General features: G+C 44.4%; 1 long non-coding RNA gene across 3 annotated transcripts in view; it reads right to left on the bottom strand.

The window, feature by feature from the left end:
* The window catches only part of LOC112265051, a 181,641-nt gene that overhangs the window by 77,421 nt on the left and 86,598 nt on the right, over positions 1 to 17,622 (bottom strand). Inside the window, exon 6 of one of the 3 annotated variants that reach the window (XR_006078643.1) lies at positions 2,726 to 2,856. The exons of the other annotated variants lie outside the window; for them this stretch is intronic. This is a non-coding gene — a long non-coding RNA (uncharacterized LOC112265051). The remainder of the gene's footprint in view (positions 1 to 2,725; positions 2,857 to 17,622) is intronic. 3 annotated transcript variants of the gene reach the window in all.

Here is a 17,622-nt window from a genome sequence, read left to right as displayed (position 1 = left end):
AAATCCCCGAGCTGACAACGTACAAATCTGTCGTTCTGCCCCTGAACAGGCAGTTAACCCACTGTTCCTAGGCCATCATTGAAAATAAGAATTTGTTCTTAACTGACTTGCCTAAGTAAAATAAAGGTTCCTCTGCAAAAAAATCCTCTGCAGCAGAGGTGACTCTGGGTTTTCCTTTCCTGCGGCGGTCCTCGTGAGAGCCAGTTTCATCATAGCGCTTGATTTGTTTTTGCGACTGCACTTGAAGAAACATTCAAAGTTCTTGAAATGTCCCAGACTGACTGTCCTTCATGTCTTAAAGTAATGATGGACTGTCATTTCTCTTTGATTATTTGAGCTGGTCGTTTTGATACAAGGCCATTTGGTTTTAGACAGTCCCTTCACATTAAAAATAAAAATGTGTATTGTATGATTCCATTGGCTGTGTAGTAGAATGTTGGCTTGATATGTCGGTTTGTGTTTATAGGCATGTCTGGTTGTGTGCGTCGTTTAGGCCTACTTTGTGTCTTGGTCAGTATAGCTCTCTCATTCGCTCTCTCTCTCTCTTTCTGTCTCTCTTTCTCTCTCCCACTCTCTCTCTGTCAGTATCTCTGTTCTCCTGGCCATTGAGCCACTTTGATTGGAACTCGACTGGAATAGTTGCCGCGCGGTGCCGAGCCATGGGCTTTCTTGGCACGGGCACCATTTTCGTCATTTGACATGTTTATTTAACCGTTATATAACGCTCGCCATTTGTCACGTTACGAAACAAACAGGGGCCCGGCTTTTCTTCATATCATTTCTCTTTTCTCCCCCCCCGTGTGTAAACACACATGGTGTTATATGGCAGAAGCCTGGGGGGCAGTGTAAGCAACTGCAAATGTAATTAGGGGGGGGGTACATTTCATAATAAACTGTAACTAAGATGATTGCAATGCGCCACTATTATCCGGGACCACTTAAGCTCTGTGATGTTTCTGCCGACTGTTTGTTAAACATCAAGACGGAGTGTTATTGTAATCACTGTTGCACTGGATGGTGAGAGGGGGGCCTCGACCAGGCTAACGTGATACTTGTTTTAGTATCGTGGCAAGGAAACAAAACACAAAGCGAATTTAACTTCTTTAGGAAAACAAACGTTATGGTGCCATCCAAAGTCACATGTATTTCCCAAGCTATATAGCGCACACTATTTTACATACAGTAGGTTTTTAAAGGACTAAAGAGTTTGGTCTGCTTCGTTGTTTTCGTTTTTTTGCCACAAACCTTTTTTGTTTGTTGCAACACTGGTATCGTCACAGCCCTTGTGTGTGTGGTGGGAGGTGTGACTCTGGGTATGCGTGTCTGTGCGCGCCCTTGTATGTGTGTGAGGGCCCTGGGTGTTCTCCTGTCACTCAGTCATCTCTCCCAGTCTGATTGATAATTACAGCTGTCTGACAGTCCCCAGTCCTACGGAGTTTGATCCGCACTGTCACCTCCACCAACGGGAACAAAACCCTGCACCCCGCCACTCTCAAAGACCCACTCGGCGACGAACCCATGTTTTTTAAAAGGTGGGGAATATGATGTGTCTTTATATCAAGCGGTGGGGGAGGTTAGACGGAAAGAAAGGCGAGGTTGACGTGTTTGTCATCTAAGACACAGCCGAGTGACACTTTTACATTAAAGGGGGTCATTATATTTTCCCGGCTGCCACGAAAAGTGACGTTTTTACGAAGTGACAAGTTTACAGTTTGATAAATCAAATTTATGCAGGATGAGGCGGGCTGTCAGCGGTGGGGCCCGCGCCTCCCTCGCCATCTAAATGATACTCCCAGGCACCACATTCAAATTTCATCCCATTAGCATTTAATTTCTCCTCTAATCCTACAGTGTGTGTGTGCGTGCGTGTGCCTTGCTTCCTAGAGAGCAATCGCAATCTGAGGCGGCGGCCCGGGCTGTATAACGCTTCCACCCCGATGACTATCATTCTTCCTTGACAATTAAGACTCCTCAAATCTAATAGCAGAGATATTGGAATTACACCCGGGCCTTTTGAGGCATGTCAAAACGCTGCTCAGCCCTCCTCCCGATACAGCTGTCAAATCAGTAGACGCACACACACACCTATGCATACGTAAGCACACACACACACGCACCCACAGGTGTGCTGACGTTCACATTCACACGCACGCACACACACACTACAGGACAGAGCTATCATGACTCTTTATCTCTCATCCCACTTAAATGTGCTCTGTTTTCCATCTCTCGAAAGACTTGTTGCTGGTGCCTTTTATTTCATGTTTTTTTTCATACCCCTTGAGTGCGTCGCTTTTCAGAGAGAGGAAAGTGCTTTTTTTTATATGGTGGTGCTGCAGATGCTCTGCTCCCTGTGTGCTGCTCTGTTGACTCTCGTCTGAAACACACATGCACACACACACACACTCACACTCACTCACAAACACAAAACCCCCCACATATAGATAATCACCACATTAAACACATCAATAGAATCCTATATAGAAACACTTTCAACACTTTTTTCTCCCACCCCTTGTCATGTGAACACCTGGATTAGATGTATAGGCGTCATTTAGACTTAGTTCAGGTTTTCGTTACTTTAGGGCTCGAGGTACAGCTAACAACCACTTTAGACAGCTACTGCATGTTGAACAACAACAAAAATGTGTCTTCAACGTCAAATAAAGCCTATAGATAGTGTGTTGGTGTGAGGGAGGGAGGAGGATGGTGTGTGTGTACTTACGCCTGTGTACGTCAGGTGTCGGGGCCTAAATGAGGACCTGGTAGAGGCCTCTCTCTCTCTGCTGCTCCTCCAGCCTCCCTCCCTCTAGTCCATTATCTCCACACACAGAGGACACTGATCCGCTCGGCAGCCTAAGCCAATTACACACACACTCATCATCAGGCTCACGTGCCATCAGGTTTGCACCTCTCGCCCCAAAGTTGTCTCTCTCTCTCCCTCCCTCTTTAGGTCTGTCTGGCGTGAGGCCCTCTGTTAGTCACAGCAATGGGGATTGCTCTCCACGGTCTCACCGGATCATCTGGCTCACGGTAGACAGACAGTGCAAGGTCCTTTATCCCTCCCTAAATTCCCACTACCTCCCCTCGCTCTTCTTCAATCTCACCCCTCGCTCTATCACTCTATCCCTTTCCTCTATCTCTATCCCACCCCTCTCTCTTCCACCCTATCCTTCCCCTCTCCATGCATTTCTACCAACAACACTCCTTTCTCTTCTTCTATCCCTCCCCTATTTATTTCTCTGTTCCTCTCACCCATAGACAATTATTCAGTCTCATGGCAAATCGACCAGACGGCCAAAAACTACCAGGTAGAATCTCAACTGGCACCCTATTTCCTATGTAGTGCACTACTTTTGATCATGGGTGCCATTTGGGACTCATGGCATGACCTTACATTTACATTTTAGTCAGTTAGCAGACGCTCTTACCCAGAGTGGTTAAGTGCCTTGGTCAAGGGCACATCAACAGATTGTTCACTTAGTTGGCTTGGGGATTTGAACCAGTGACCTTTCGGTTACTGGCCCAATGCTCTTAACCACTAGGCTACCTGCCGCCCCATGTGTCTTGTGCGAACACCTCAAGCTTTTAAGGTCACTAGATTGTTAGGTCTTCAGTTCACACAGTTTACTCGAAAGACATAATCCAAATACGAATATTATTATACTATAATATTATTCTTCCACTTGTATATTTTACTGTATGTACAGGTAGCTGCCTAAATAATGGAAACACTTGAGTACCAGTATAATGAAAGCAGGTGCTTCAACACAGGTGTGGTTCCTGAGTTAATTAAGCAAATTAGCATCCCATCATGCTTAGGGTCATGTATAAAAATGCAGGGCAGGCCATTATTTTAGCTACCATAGCTATGTCACCATAGGATGACAATGCCCCCATCCACAGGGCATGAGTGGTCACTGAATGGTTTGATGAGCATTCAAAATATTTAAACCATATGCCATGGACTCTACAAGGTGTCGAAAGAATTCCACAGGGATGCTGGTCCATGTTGACTCCAATGCTTCCCACAGTTGTGCCAAGTTGGCTAGATGTCCTTTGGGTGGTGGACCATTCTTGATACAGACGGGAAAATGTTGAGCGTGAAAAACCCTGTAGCGTTGGAATTCGTGGCACACTCAAAACGGTGCACCTGGCACCTACTACCACACCCCGTTCAAAGGCACTTCAATCTTTCGTCTCCCCCTTTCACCCTCAATGGCGCACACACACACACAATCCATGTCTCAATTGTCTCAAGGCTTAAAAATCCTTCTTTAACCTGTCTCCTCCCCTTCATCTACATTTATTAAAGTGGATTCAACAAGTGACATCAATAAGGGATCATAGCTTTCACCTGGACTCACCAGGTCAGTCTAGGTTAGAGCAGGTGTTCATAATGTTTTGATCACTCAGTGTATACATCAGGACCATCTTTCTCTATCTTTGGCCAGTCTGTTTTTAGACTTTTGGGACTATTTCAGTGGTTCCACTGTACTTAAACAGCTGGGTTACCACAAACTGTCTTGCCTTTCTTCCCTATCCACTCAGCCATCAAGGTGAGACTCTCTCTCGCGCGCTCCCTCTCTCGTTCTCCCCCTCCCTCCCCCTCCTGTAACAGAGGGACACCTCCACCGCCAGTCCAGTCTGCCACACCACCTCCTCTGTCTCCCTCTGTCAGTCCTTTTTATTAGACTATATTTAATTCCAGCCATTCCACTTGGCAGGGGAAAGAGTGGAGTGAGAGAGGGAGAGAGGGCGGGGGGGGCTGGTCTTGATTAGTTGAGTACTGGAGTCAGCAGAAGTCATAACCTAGCACACCCCACCTTCCCTCCGACAGGCCCGAGAAGAGAGGGAGGGGAAGAGAAGAAAAGAAGAGACCACTTTATCTCAACCACACTAGCACCTCCAAACCACCTGATGATGACACATAATCTAATACCGGACTACATGTGTCCATAACACACACAACAAGCCCACGCGTACACAATCACTAGAACCTACCTGCACATTATATACACACTCGGGCGTCCTGCATTTATCTCCTGTTTTGTTTCTCTCCATTTTCTTCCTTCTCTTCTGTTGTGCAGTTGCCTATTTGTGAATCAATCAGACCTATTGTTGTATTCCTGATGCCTGTATCAATGTATTATTTTTGCCTGGTTTTTAAGTATTTAAATATTGTGAGCATGTTTGACACATAACCACAAATTCACGTAGTCTACAGGTAGGATGTAACAGTTGATTAACTAAGACACCCATTCACATACAAAAAGAAGAACATAAAAGATATACTCCCAAAACATCAAACCCACTCCCAATATTTAAATACTTATAAACTAGCTCCAACTAACAAAGAGGATCACATTTGATACACTCAGCGTGAACACAATGAATAGCTCTGATTGAGTGACAAATATGCTGCTGCACAACAAGAACAGAGACAATTGAGACAAACAAAACAGGGAACAAATGAAGGAGATCCACAGGTTTGCATCCCAAATAGCACCCTATTCCCTAGTGCACTACTCTTGACCAGGGCCGTATGTCTCTAATCGAGAGTAGGGCACTATATAAGGAGCATGGTACCATTTGGGTGTCAGGAACCATCTAAATGATAACACAATGACTCAGTCTATATAGGACAAAGGACAAATGGTTGTATTCGTAAAGAACCGATGCCAAATCCCCTCTAACCACAATGACCCATTGATTGATTTTTATTTGTTTGTTTATTTATTCATCTCGTTCGATTTTTTTAAGTTGTCATTTTTTAAAAATCTTTATGTTTTCATTTGTTCCTCTGAAACCAGGCCAGCCGCCCTGTGCCCAAAAGAAGAACAAGAAAAAACTAAAACAGCACCCCTTGAAAATGTAATATTCCTGTTTTTAATATTGAGGTCTATAAGATCAGGGCAGAGATGGGGTTCCTTGGCAATATGTTTATATACTTTATAAATATGAAAACAAACCCCTGCCTATCAGCGGTCGAGCCTCCGCACCCCTCTGCACCCCCGCCGAGTCTCTCATCTTATATAAAAAATAATGTTGTATATGGATATACTTTTATATATAATCGCAATATGGAACCGGAGTCTCTTTTACAATGTGCCATACTTCAGGCTGGCGCTAACAGCATTTTATGGGCCGGGAGCTGTTCATCTTCATGTCTCTAGCAGGCATGAGCACTGCATAATAATGTCGTTTCCTGCCCCCAAATGTTATTTCACAGACCCCGGCTCATTTCTCAAACTTCACCACTTTTACAATTTCCAAAACTTTTATTCCTTTCATTATTAGGAACAAGATTTCATTACGTATTTAGAATGTAAACAAGCCTGAGTAATGACACCCTCCATCTCCCTGGAATCCTTCCCACTGATGCCGACACCCCCTCGACACCCCCTCGGCCATGGACGCAGGCGCACACACACAGTTCTTGGGCCAAGATGGAACACAACAACATTAATTTACCACCCTGAGAGCTTTTTTTGTTTGTTTGTTTGTGTTTGTATGTGTGTGTGTGTGTGTGCGTGTGTGTGTGTGTCCCCTCCGATAAAGGAGGTGGGGGAAAGTTTTATACTCAACTCAAATAAATCATGTAGAAGAAAAATGGGCAAATGTGCGGGCTAACTCATCTTCTCCCCATCCAGAGAAAATGAAATTCACTGGAATACCTATCAAAACTGCAATCATCAAGAGATAATATCTTCTTTGGTCTATCTGCACTTTCCGATTTAATTTCCTCCATGCCCTTGACATCCACCGATACCATTAAGATGAAGCGCGTACAGTAAGAGAGTAGTTCTCACGTCTTGATATATGATGCCTCCCCGCTAAATGTAATATCATCATTTGGAAATTAATGCAATATTTCTTTTGTTAGCTTTTTTTTTTGTCACGGCGGTGTCCTCGAGCTAGCGGCACGCCGGAGCGAGTGGAAGACAGACAAATAGAAAAAGGGGGCAGAGGGGAGGGAGGTGGGGTGGGTGAATAGAAAAGGGGGCAGAGGGGAGGGAGGTGGGGTGGGTGAATACTTTGGTTTCATGGCAGCCATTTCCCCAGTCAGAATGACATGCAATTACGTGTGGGCAGGCCCCCGATCAGGGGTCAGTGAAATTACTCCATCATTTTGCAGCGCAGTGGAGATGAGAGGATCCCCCCCTCCCTCTCTCCCCAGACATATCAAATATGATGCAATCATTAGTGTAATAAGCATGGAAATCTGTTTGCAGATTATCGTGCCATTTCTCTCCCCCTCTTATCTGACGAGTCGCTTGCTCGCTCGCTCTCTCTCTCTTTCTCCCCCGAGCTGTTTCCAGCCTCTTTATCCACCACAATCAAATTACCTGCAAAAAAAAGAGAGGGAATGGGAGAGAGGGGGGGGGGGACTGCCCATTGGATATATGACAGTGTGGATAGGGGATTTTCATTTCGGCAAAAGTCTGTCCTCCGTACTCTCTCCTCTGTGACCAGGAAGCCGGTAAGTGGTCAAGGAGTGTGTCAATTCGTTAGTAGGCAAACTGAAGATGTTCTCCCCTCCGCGATAGCCTCCTTTTCGCGAGGAGGCACAAGTGCATCCTACCGCGGAAGAGTTCTGATAAAACACGGGGGGGCATATATGTTTAAAAACAATATACTAGTTTTACCTATAAAATGTCTTGCACAACTAACTTAATTCGTTTTGAGCACTTCACACATTCATTATTCAAATGACGTTTTACTCGGCACGAGTGGAGGAGGACCGCCTCATTTCAAGCAAGCGCATTTCCATCCACGTTCACCCTCCTTGCCGACTCTCCTCGATTAACTGAGAACTTTTTCAAAAGGTGGCGAGAGAGGACGGAGGAGAGGACGCGGGAGGTGAGCAAACCTAACTTGATAAAAGGCCTGGGTCTGTCAGGCCACTATCCCGTTGCCTACTCCTCTCTATCCTCCTCTCCCCTCATCCCGTACATGCTGCTATCGTTTTACCCAACAGGAAAATAAATATCATGACATACTCAGGAACACTAGACATTAAGTTGCTCTTACACCTGTGTAGCAACACTGTAATTACTCTAGAAATAATATTGTACTCATATTTATAACATACCCAATAGCTTTCAATTACATGTGAAAGTGGAATGAGAAATTGCAATACAATGTTGTTACTGGAGTCATTTTGCATCATAAAATGTGTTACAAAGCCAAAACAAAGGATCACTACCCAGAAAACAGGGGATGTCCTAAGGACATTAGGTGACATTGCCATTAGGTTCCTTTGAGGGTTTCGGCAAGATGTTCTCACTGACGTTATGAGAATGTTCTAAGAACATTAAAACATGACGTTAACCTCGGGACCATAAGAGGATGTTCAGTACAGGTCCCGGTTTTGGTCACGGAATAAGGTACTATGATGTCCATTGAGGAACGTTACAAAAAGGTTCCGATTTGGTTCTGATAGGACGTTATCCATAGGACATTCAATGACCACAAGGGGAAGTTTCTGGGACCTTCTTTCTAGTTCCCTGTAGGTTCCCAGGACATCACTGAGGATCATGTCAGGACCTTTTGAGAAAAATCTCAGGACTTTCATTTGACTATTCCTTAGAAATTTTGCGTGATGGTCCCAAGGGCAGTTCTCTGGGGGACCTTTGTCTACTTCCCTGTAAGTTACCAGGACAAATCAAATCAAATCAAATTTTATTTGTCACATACACATGGTTAGCAGATGTTAATGTGAGTGTAGCGAAATGCTTGTGCTTCTAGTTCCGACAATGCAGTAATAACGAGCAAGTAATCTAACTAACAATTCCAAAAAAAAAAACTACTGTCATACACAGTGTAAGGGGATAAAGAATATGTACATAAGGATATATGAATGAGTGATGGTACAGAGCAGCATAGGCAAGATACAGTAGATGATATCAGTACAGTATATACATATGAGATAAGTATGTAAACCAAGTGGCATAGTTAAAGTGGCTAGTGATACATGTATTACATAAGGATGCAGTCGATGATATAGAGTACAGTATCAACGTATGCATATGAGATGAACAATGTAGGGTAAGTAACATTATATAAGGTAGCATTGTTTAAAGTGGCTAGTGATATATTTACATCATTTCCCATCAATTCCCATGATTAAAGTGGCTGGAGTAGAGTCAGTGTCATTGACAGTGTGTTGGCAGTAGCCACTCAATGTTAGTGGTGGCTGTTTAACAGTCTGATGGCCTTGAGATAGAAGCTGTTTTTCAGTCTCTCGGTCCCAGCTTTGATGCACCTGTACTGACCTCGCCTTCTGGATGGCAGCGGGGTGAACAGGCAGTGGCTCGGGTGGTTGATGTCCTTGATGATCTTTATGGCCTTCCTGTAGCATCGGGTGGTGTAGGTGTCCTGGAGGGCAGGTAGTTTGCCCCCGGTGATGCGTTGTGCAGACCTCACTACCCTCTGGAGAGCCTTACGGTTGAGGGCGGTGCAGGACATCAATGAGGACAACGTCAGGACGTTTTCTAATACGTTCTCAGGATATTCAGGATATTCATTTTACCAGTCATCAGGACGCCCAGGTGTCCCAAACCATTTTGAGTGAAGTAATGAAATGGTATTGGGGTTTTAATGTAAGTGGTACAATACAGTGTTTAGTTAAAATTGTTTAAAAAATCTTTCATCAATGACAATATGATTACTTCATACTCATCGCCAAACCCACTGGCTACAGGTTATCTACAAGTCTCTGCTAGGTAAAGCCCTGTCTTATCTCAGCTCACTGGTCACCATAGCAGCACCCACTCGTAGCACGCGCTCCAGCAGGTATATCTCACTGGTCACCCCCAAAGCCAATTCCTCCTTTGGTCGTCTTTCCTTCCAGTTCTCTGCTGCCCATGACTGGAACGAATTGCAAAAAATCTCTGAAGCTGGAGACTCACATCTCCCTCACTAGCTTTAAGCACCAGCTGTCAGAGCAGTTTACAGATCACTGCACCTGTACATAGCCTATCTGTGAACAGCCCATCTATCTACCTACATCATCCCCATACTGGTATTTATTTATTTATTTATTTTGCTCCTTTGCAACACAGTATCTCTACCTGCACATTCATCTTCTGCCGATCTACCATTCCAGTGTTTAATTGCTATATTGTAATTACTTTACCACCATGGCCTATTTATTTCCTTAACTTACCTCATTTGCATTCACTGGAACTGAACAACAGCACAACTGAAATGGACTTTGAAGTACAAAGTGTAGGAATGCAGCTGAAATCTGTCATTGACACAGACATGGAGGCGGAGCAGGAAGGTTGGAATGCCGTGAAGCAAGAGGTTGTGAGTACAAATCCTAGGTGAGGACATGTTGAATAATAATTAACACAGTTAATACATGAATAAATTAAATAAACATACTCAATGTAATCATATACTGTACATCAAAGTGTGTCAAATATGCATGTTGAAAACACTATGTTAAAAGCGCTGTTTGTGTGTCCCTAACATTACCAACAGGCAAAGAGCTGTGAATGGATCAGTGGTTCACCAATCAGCGCCTTGATGGGCTTGGCAACAGTAACAAGCGGTGATGTGTAATGAAACTAGGGTGCAAGTGCCCTGGGTTTAAAAAACTTTTTTTGGGGGGGGGGGATTTTTGTGACCATCAGATGACAAAAACCTCCAGAGGACCATGCCACAACTTCCCAAGAACATCCTAAAAGTGTCCTGAAGGATGTACCCGGGAAGGGGGAGAAAAAAACGTGAACTAGACAAAACCTCCAGGGGACCATGACACAACATCCAAAGAGAGGGATTCCTAAAGCCTAAAGTGAAGTCCTAACCCCGGGCCTCTAGAACCCGAGCTAGCCCCATGTACCCCTGTACACACCTAGCCCCATGTACCCCTGTGCACACCTAGCCCCATGTACCCCTGTGCACACCTAGCCCCATGTACCCCTGTGCACACCTAGCCCCATGTACCCCTGTGCACACCTAGCCCCATGTACCCCTGTGCACACCTAGCCCCATGTACCCCTGTGCACACCTAGCCCCATGTACCCCTGTACAGGCACATCTGCTTGAGCACAGTACAGTCCTACTGTACACCAACCACGGATTCTACCTAAAACCACATATGACTTGATCCTACACCCCACACGAACATGTACACACACATACAAACAAGCTCTCGCGCACACACATGCACCTACACAGACAAACATTTACCCAAACCTACTCCAAATCCTCAACACCCCCTCCCCGGCCTGTGATTAACTGAGCTAACAGAACTAAGTGTTGATTGAGGCAGTAATCCTGATGAATCTGATGTTTTATGTATTGATTGATCTGACTCTTTTATCCACTTCTCCTCTTTAAGCAGCTGTGCATCTGGACTGATTAGCACCAGTCTGCTCTCTCCCAGGACTAGTACACAGAGCCACGCAGTGTGTGTGTGCCTGTCACCTGGGACTCAAGCCTCTGTGTGGGTGTGGGTGGTATGTTTGGATTTGGTTGGTGGTATGTACAGTAGGTGTGTGTGTGTGCTTGCGAGCGCACATACACACACACGCAAGTGTAAAAACAGAAATGAAGGCAGAGCACTAGGAGAAATTAACAGTGGCGTTCTTCTCTCCTCATTCCTACTGATCACATTCCCTCAGACGAAATAACAACACAAACTCTACCAAGCAAATAAGACAAACCCCATACCACAGCGCTAATTGCGAACCTAATTATTGCACCGGCTGCGACTGGTGGCGTAATAAGCACGGCGCTGTCAAACACTGAGCATCTCTTCATCGCAAAGGAATCAAGGCGCATGGTAATTTGAACAAATATATTTTGTCTTCACTAAATAATATTAAAAACTGGAAATTAATTCTGATTTGGGCCGAGTGGTGTGTATTGATAAACAACAACAGTGGGTGCTTTGACGGAAACAGACATAAATAAAATGTTATGTTATGTTTATGTGACTAAACAAGCAATGTAATAGTGTAGAGAATCATTGTACCATCTAAACCGCTGTGAAATATATTTTCAATAACCTAAAATATTGTATTTTCCCATTTAAGAATGGGAAGCATAGAAATAGCGCACATAGAACAGATCTACCGGTTCTTAGACTTGCTTTCAATAAGAATGACACATCTATGTCGATTTGGTCAGGTCGCCCAAAAAAGCTTTACTATTGAACTTAGATAAATGCAATACTAGTGTGGGGTTATAGGCAAAAAAAAAGAACAGAAGAAAGAAAATATGTCCCTTTCATTGCCCTGGGCCATTGGGATTTCATTAGACCAGAGGGAAAAGTACAACCAAGGACCTGATCGTGGACTCAGGAGGTTGAAAAGGTTTGGCATGGGCCCTCAAATCCTGAAAAACTTCTACAGCTGTACCACTGAGAGCATATAGACTGGCTGCATCACTGCATAGTATGGCAATAGAGGGTGGTGCGGACAGCCCCAGTACATCACTGGGGCCGAGCTACCTGCCACCCAGGACATCTATATCAGGCAGTTTGAAAGGAACGCCAGGAAAATCATTAAAGACTCCAACCACTCAAGCAAGCCATAGACTGTGCCCTCTGCTTCTGTACGGCAAGCGGTACAGGTGCATCAGGTCTGACACCAACAGGCTCCTGAACAGTTTCTATCCCCATAAGACTGCTAAATACAGTGCCTTGCGAAAGTATTCGGCCCCCTTGAACTTTGCGACCTTTTGCCACATTTCAGGCTTCAAACATAAAGATATAAAACTGTATTTTTTTGTGAAGAATCAACAACAAGTGGGACACAATCATGAAGTGGAATGACATTTATTGGATATTTCAAACATTTTTAACAAATCAAAAACTGAAAAATTGGGCGTGCATAATTATTCAGCCCCTTTACTTTCAGTGCAGCAAACTCTCTCCAGAAGTTCAGTGAGGATCTCTGAATGATCCAATGTTGACCTAAATGACTAATGATGATAAATACAATCCACCTGTGTGTAATCAAGTCTCCGTATAAATGCACCTGCACTGTGATAGTCTCAGAGGTCCGTTAAAAGTGCAGAGAGCATCATGAAGAACAAGGAACACACCAGGCAGGTCCGAGATACTGTTGTGAAGAAGTTTAAAGCCGGATTTGGATACAAAAAGATTTCCCAAGCTTTAAACATCCCAAGGAGCACTGTGCAAGCGATAATATTGAAATGGAAGGAGTATCAGACCACTTGCAAATCTACCAAGACCTGGCCGTCCCTCTAAAATTTCAGCGCATACAAGGAGAAGACTGATCAGAGATGCAGCCAAGAGGCCCATGATCACTCTGGATGAACTGCAGAGATCTACAGCTGAGGTGGGAGACTCTGTCCATAGGACAACAATCAGTCGTATATTGCACAAATCTGGCCTTTATGGAAGAGTGGCAAGAAGAAAGCCATTTCTTAAAGATATCCATAAAAGTGTTGTTTAAAGTTTGCCACAAGCCACCTGGGAGACACACCAAACATGTGGAAGAAGGTGCTCTGGTCAGATGAAACCAAAATTGAACTTTTTGGCAACAATGCAAAACGTTATGTTTGGCGTAAAAGCAACACAGCTCATCACCCTGAACACACCATCCCCACTGTCAAACATGGTGGTGGCAGCATCATGGTTTGGGCCTGCTTTTCTTCAGCAGGGACAGGGAAACTGGTTAAAATTGATGGGAAGATGGATGGAGCCAAATACAGGACCATTCTGGAAGAAAACCTGATGGAGTCTGCAAAAGACCTGAGACTGGGACGGAGATTTGTCTTCCAACAAGACAATGATCCAAAACATAAAGCAAAATCTACAATGGAATGGTTCAAAAATAAACATATCCAGGTGTTAGAATGGCCAAGTCAAAGTCCAGACCTGAATCCAATCGAGAATCTGTGGAAAGAACTGAAAACCGCTGTTCACAAATGCTCTCCATCCAACCTCACTGAGCTCGAGCTGTTTTGCATGGAGGAATGGGAAAAAAATTCAGTCTCTCGATGTGCAAAACTGATAGAGACATACCCCAAGCGACTTACAGCTGTAATCGCAGCAAAAGGTGGCGCTACAAAGTATTAACTTAAGGGGGCTGAATAATTTTGCACGCCCAATTTTTCAGTTTTTGATTTGTTAAAAATGTTTGAAATATCCAATAAATGTCGTTCCACTTCATGATTGTGTCCCACTTGTTGTTTATTCTTCACAAAAAAATACAGTTTTATATCTTTATGTTTGAAGCCTGAAATGTGGCAAAAGGTCGCAAAGTTCAAGGGGGCCGAATACTTTCGCAAGGCACTGTAGCTAACTATATAGCTAACAAAATGGCTACTCTGACTATCTGAGTTGACATTTGTATTTTACTCTTATTTTGGCACTGTCTCTATGCACACAGGGCCCTACACACTACCAACACATTAAACAACACACATACAAACATTATTTGCTTACACACACATAATATGCACATACATCTATACCAACTCCACACACACCCACTCAAAAACAATGTACACTGCTGCTACTCTGTTTATCATATACAGTAAAGTGCATTCGGAAAGTATTGAGACCACTTCACTTTTTCCACATTTTGTTACGTTAAAGCCTTATTCTAAAATGGATTAAATAAAACATTTTCCTAATCAATCGACACACAATACCCCATACTGACAAAGCGAAAACAGGTTTTTAGATTTTTGGGGGGGCAAAAAAAACAACACATACCTTCTTTACATAAGTATTCAGACCCTTTGGTATGACACTCGAAATTGAGCTCAGGTGCATCCTGTTTCCATTGATCATCCTTCAGATGTTTCTACAACTTGATTGGAGTCTATCTGTGGTAAATTAAACTGATTGGACATGATTTGGAAAGGCACACACCTGTCGATATAAAGTCCCACAGTTGACAGTGTATGTCACAGCAAAAACCAAGCAATGAGGTCAAAGGCACAGATCTGGGAAAGGGTACCAAAACATTTCTGCAGAATTGAACGTCCCCAAAAACACGGCGGCCCCCATCATTCTTAAATTTAAGAAGTTTTGCTCCACCAAGACTTCCTAGAGCTGGCCGCTTAGCCAAAAATCAGAATTGAACAAGAACCCGAAGGTCAGTCTGAAAGAGCTCCAGAGTTTCTCTGTGGAGATGGGAGAACCTTCCAGTGGGATAACCATCTCTGCAGCACTCCACCAATCAGGCCTTTATGGTAGAGTGCCCAGACAGAAGCCACTCCTCAGTAAAAGGCACATGACAGACCGCTGGGAGTTTGCCAAAAGGCACCTAAAGGACTCTTAACATGATTCTCTGGTCTGATGAAACGAAGATTGAACTCTTTGGCCTGAATGCCATACGTCATGTCTGGTGGACACCAGGCACTGCTCATCACCTGGCCAATTCCATCCTTATGTTGAAGCATGGTGTTGGCAGCATCATGCTGTCGGGATGTTTTTCAATGGCAGGGACTGGGACACTAGTCAGGAGAGGGAAAGATGAACGGAGCAAAGTACAGAAGATCTTTGATGGAAGCCTGCTCCAGAGCGCTCAGGACCACAGACTGGGGGAAAGGTTCAACTTCTAAAAGGACAACAACCAAGACAATGCCGGAGTTGCTTCGGGACAAATCTCTGAATGTCCTTGAGTGGCCCAGCCAGAGCCTGGACTTGAACTCGATCTAACATCTCTGGAGAGACATGAAAATAGGTGTGCAATGACGATCCCCATCCATCCTGACCGAGTTAGAGAGGATCTGCAGAGAGAATAATGGGAGAAGCACCCCAAATACAGGTGTGCCAAGCTTGTAGCGTCATAACCAAGAAGACAAGGCTGTAATCTCTGCCAAGGGCGCTTCAACAAAGTACTGATGGTCTCCCGAGTGGCGCAGCGGTCTAAGGCACTGCATTGCAGTGCTTAAGGCGTCACTACAGACCCAGGTACAATCCCAGGCTGTGTCACATGAGGCGGCGCACGATTAGCCTAGCGTCGTCCGGGTTAAGGGAGGGTTTGGCTGGCCGGGATATCCTTGTCCCATCGCGCTCTAGCGTCCTCTTGTGGTGGGCCGGGTGCCTGCAAGCTGACTTTGGTCGCCAGACCGTTTTTGCTCCGACACATTGGTGCGGCTGGCTTCCAAGTTAACCGAGCAGGGTGTCAAGAAGCACTGTGGCTTGGCAGGGTTGTGTTTCGGAGGACGCATGGCTCTCGACCTTCACCTCTCCCGAGTCCGTAGGGGAGTTCCAACTATGGGACAAGACTTTAACTACCAATTGGATATCACAAAATTGGGGAGAAAAAGCGGTAAAATAAAAAACAATTATACTTTTTTTTTTTAAGTAGTGCTTTAAAAATACTAACCGAAATGTGATATTTCAGTTTTTTATTTGCAAAAATTTCTAATCACCTGTATTTGATTTGTCATGATGGGGTATTCTGTGTAGATTGGATGAGGGGGAAAAAATAACAATTTAATCCATTTTAGAATAAGGCTGTAATGTAACAAAATGTGTAAAAAGTGGAGGGGTCTGAATACTTTCCGAACACACTGAATCCTGATGGCTAGTCACCTCTCCCCAATACATATCTACCTCTATCGATCCAGTATCCCTGCACATTCTAAATATGGTACTGGAACTGAACCTGTCGCGCTCTAGTGACTCCTGCAGGTGGGACGGTTGCCTTCAGGCTCGTCAGTTGAACGGTGTTTCCTCCAACATGTTAAGAAGCGCGGCTTGGCGGGTCATACTTCGGAGGACGCATGACTCGACCTTTGCCTACCGAGCCTGTTGGGGAATTGTAGCGATGACACAAGATCGTAATCACGAAATTGGGGACAAAAAGGGGGTACAAATGACCCCCCCCAAAAAACGCTTGTAAATTGAAAGGTGCTTAGACCAGAGGGGAAAAGTCCTTGGAACAGAGTGCTAAATTCCCTAGAACAGAGGGGGAAAGTCCTATGACCAGAAGGGGAAAAGTCCTTAGATCAGAGGGGGAAATGGTTTATATCAAAGGGCAAAAGTCCTTGTAACAGAGGGGGGAAAGTCCTTATAACAGAAGGAAAAAGTGAATGCATGTGCATTGCAGCTTATTAAGACTCCGTATACAACTTCCTGTCACTTCGCGCATAAAAAAAACAACTGATGACTGTTGAAGTTAAAAAGGACGTATTTTCATCTTTTCTTTCATTGTGAAGAGTCTCTTCAGATTCACTCTAAAGCAGGGATGGGAAACTCCAGGCCTCAGGGGCCCGAGTGCTCTCACACCTATTCCCCGTCCCTAGCAAAACACAGCTGATTAAACTAATGTCATTCTAAACTGAAGATCATGATTAGTTGATTATTGGAGTCAGGTGTGTTAGCTGGGGCTGGGTCAAAAGTGTGACACCAATCAGGTCCCAGAGGACTGGAGTTGCCCATCCCTGCTCTAAAGCAAGCGAACAAGGACTACACACATTCAAGATATGGCTTCCTATAGTGGTCCTCTAGCCCCAGCCCTTGCTAGACCTGGATGTGTTTTTGGCAGTGTTTAGAAGAAGATTGTGGTTGGTTTGGTGTACCATCTAAAGTCTCTCATAGGGCCTGATCAGAGTGGAGCCTCCATACATAGCCCAGAAGAAAATAAAGAGCTGAAGAAACAAGAGTTTAAAGGGATA

Source organism: Oncorhynchus tshawytscha, linkage group LG13 (assembly GCF_018296145.1).
Source record: "Oncorhynchus tshawytscha isolate Ot180627B linkage group LG13, Otsh_v2.0, whole genome shotgun sequence".
NCBI classification, from domain to species: domain Eukaryota; kingdom Metazoa; phylum Chordata; class Actinopteri; order Salmoniformes; family Salmonidae; genus Oncorhynchus; species Oncorhynchus tshawytscha.
This window is presented reverse-complemented; position numbering and strand designations above follow the sequence as displayed.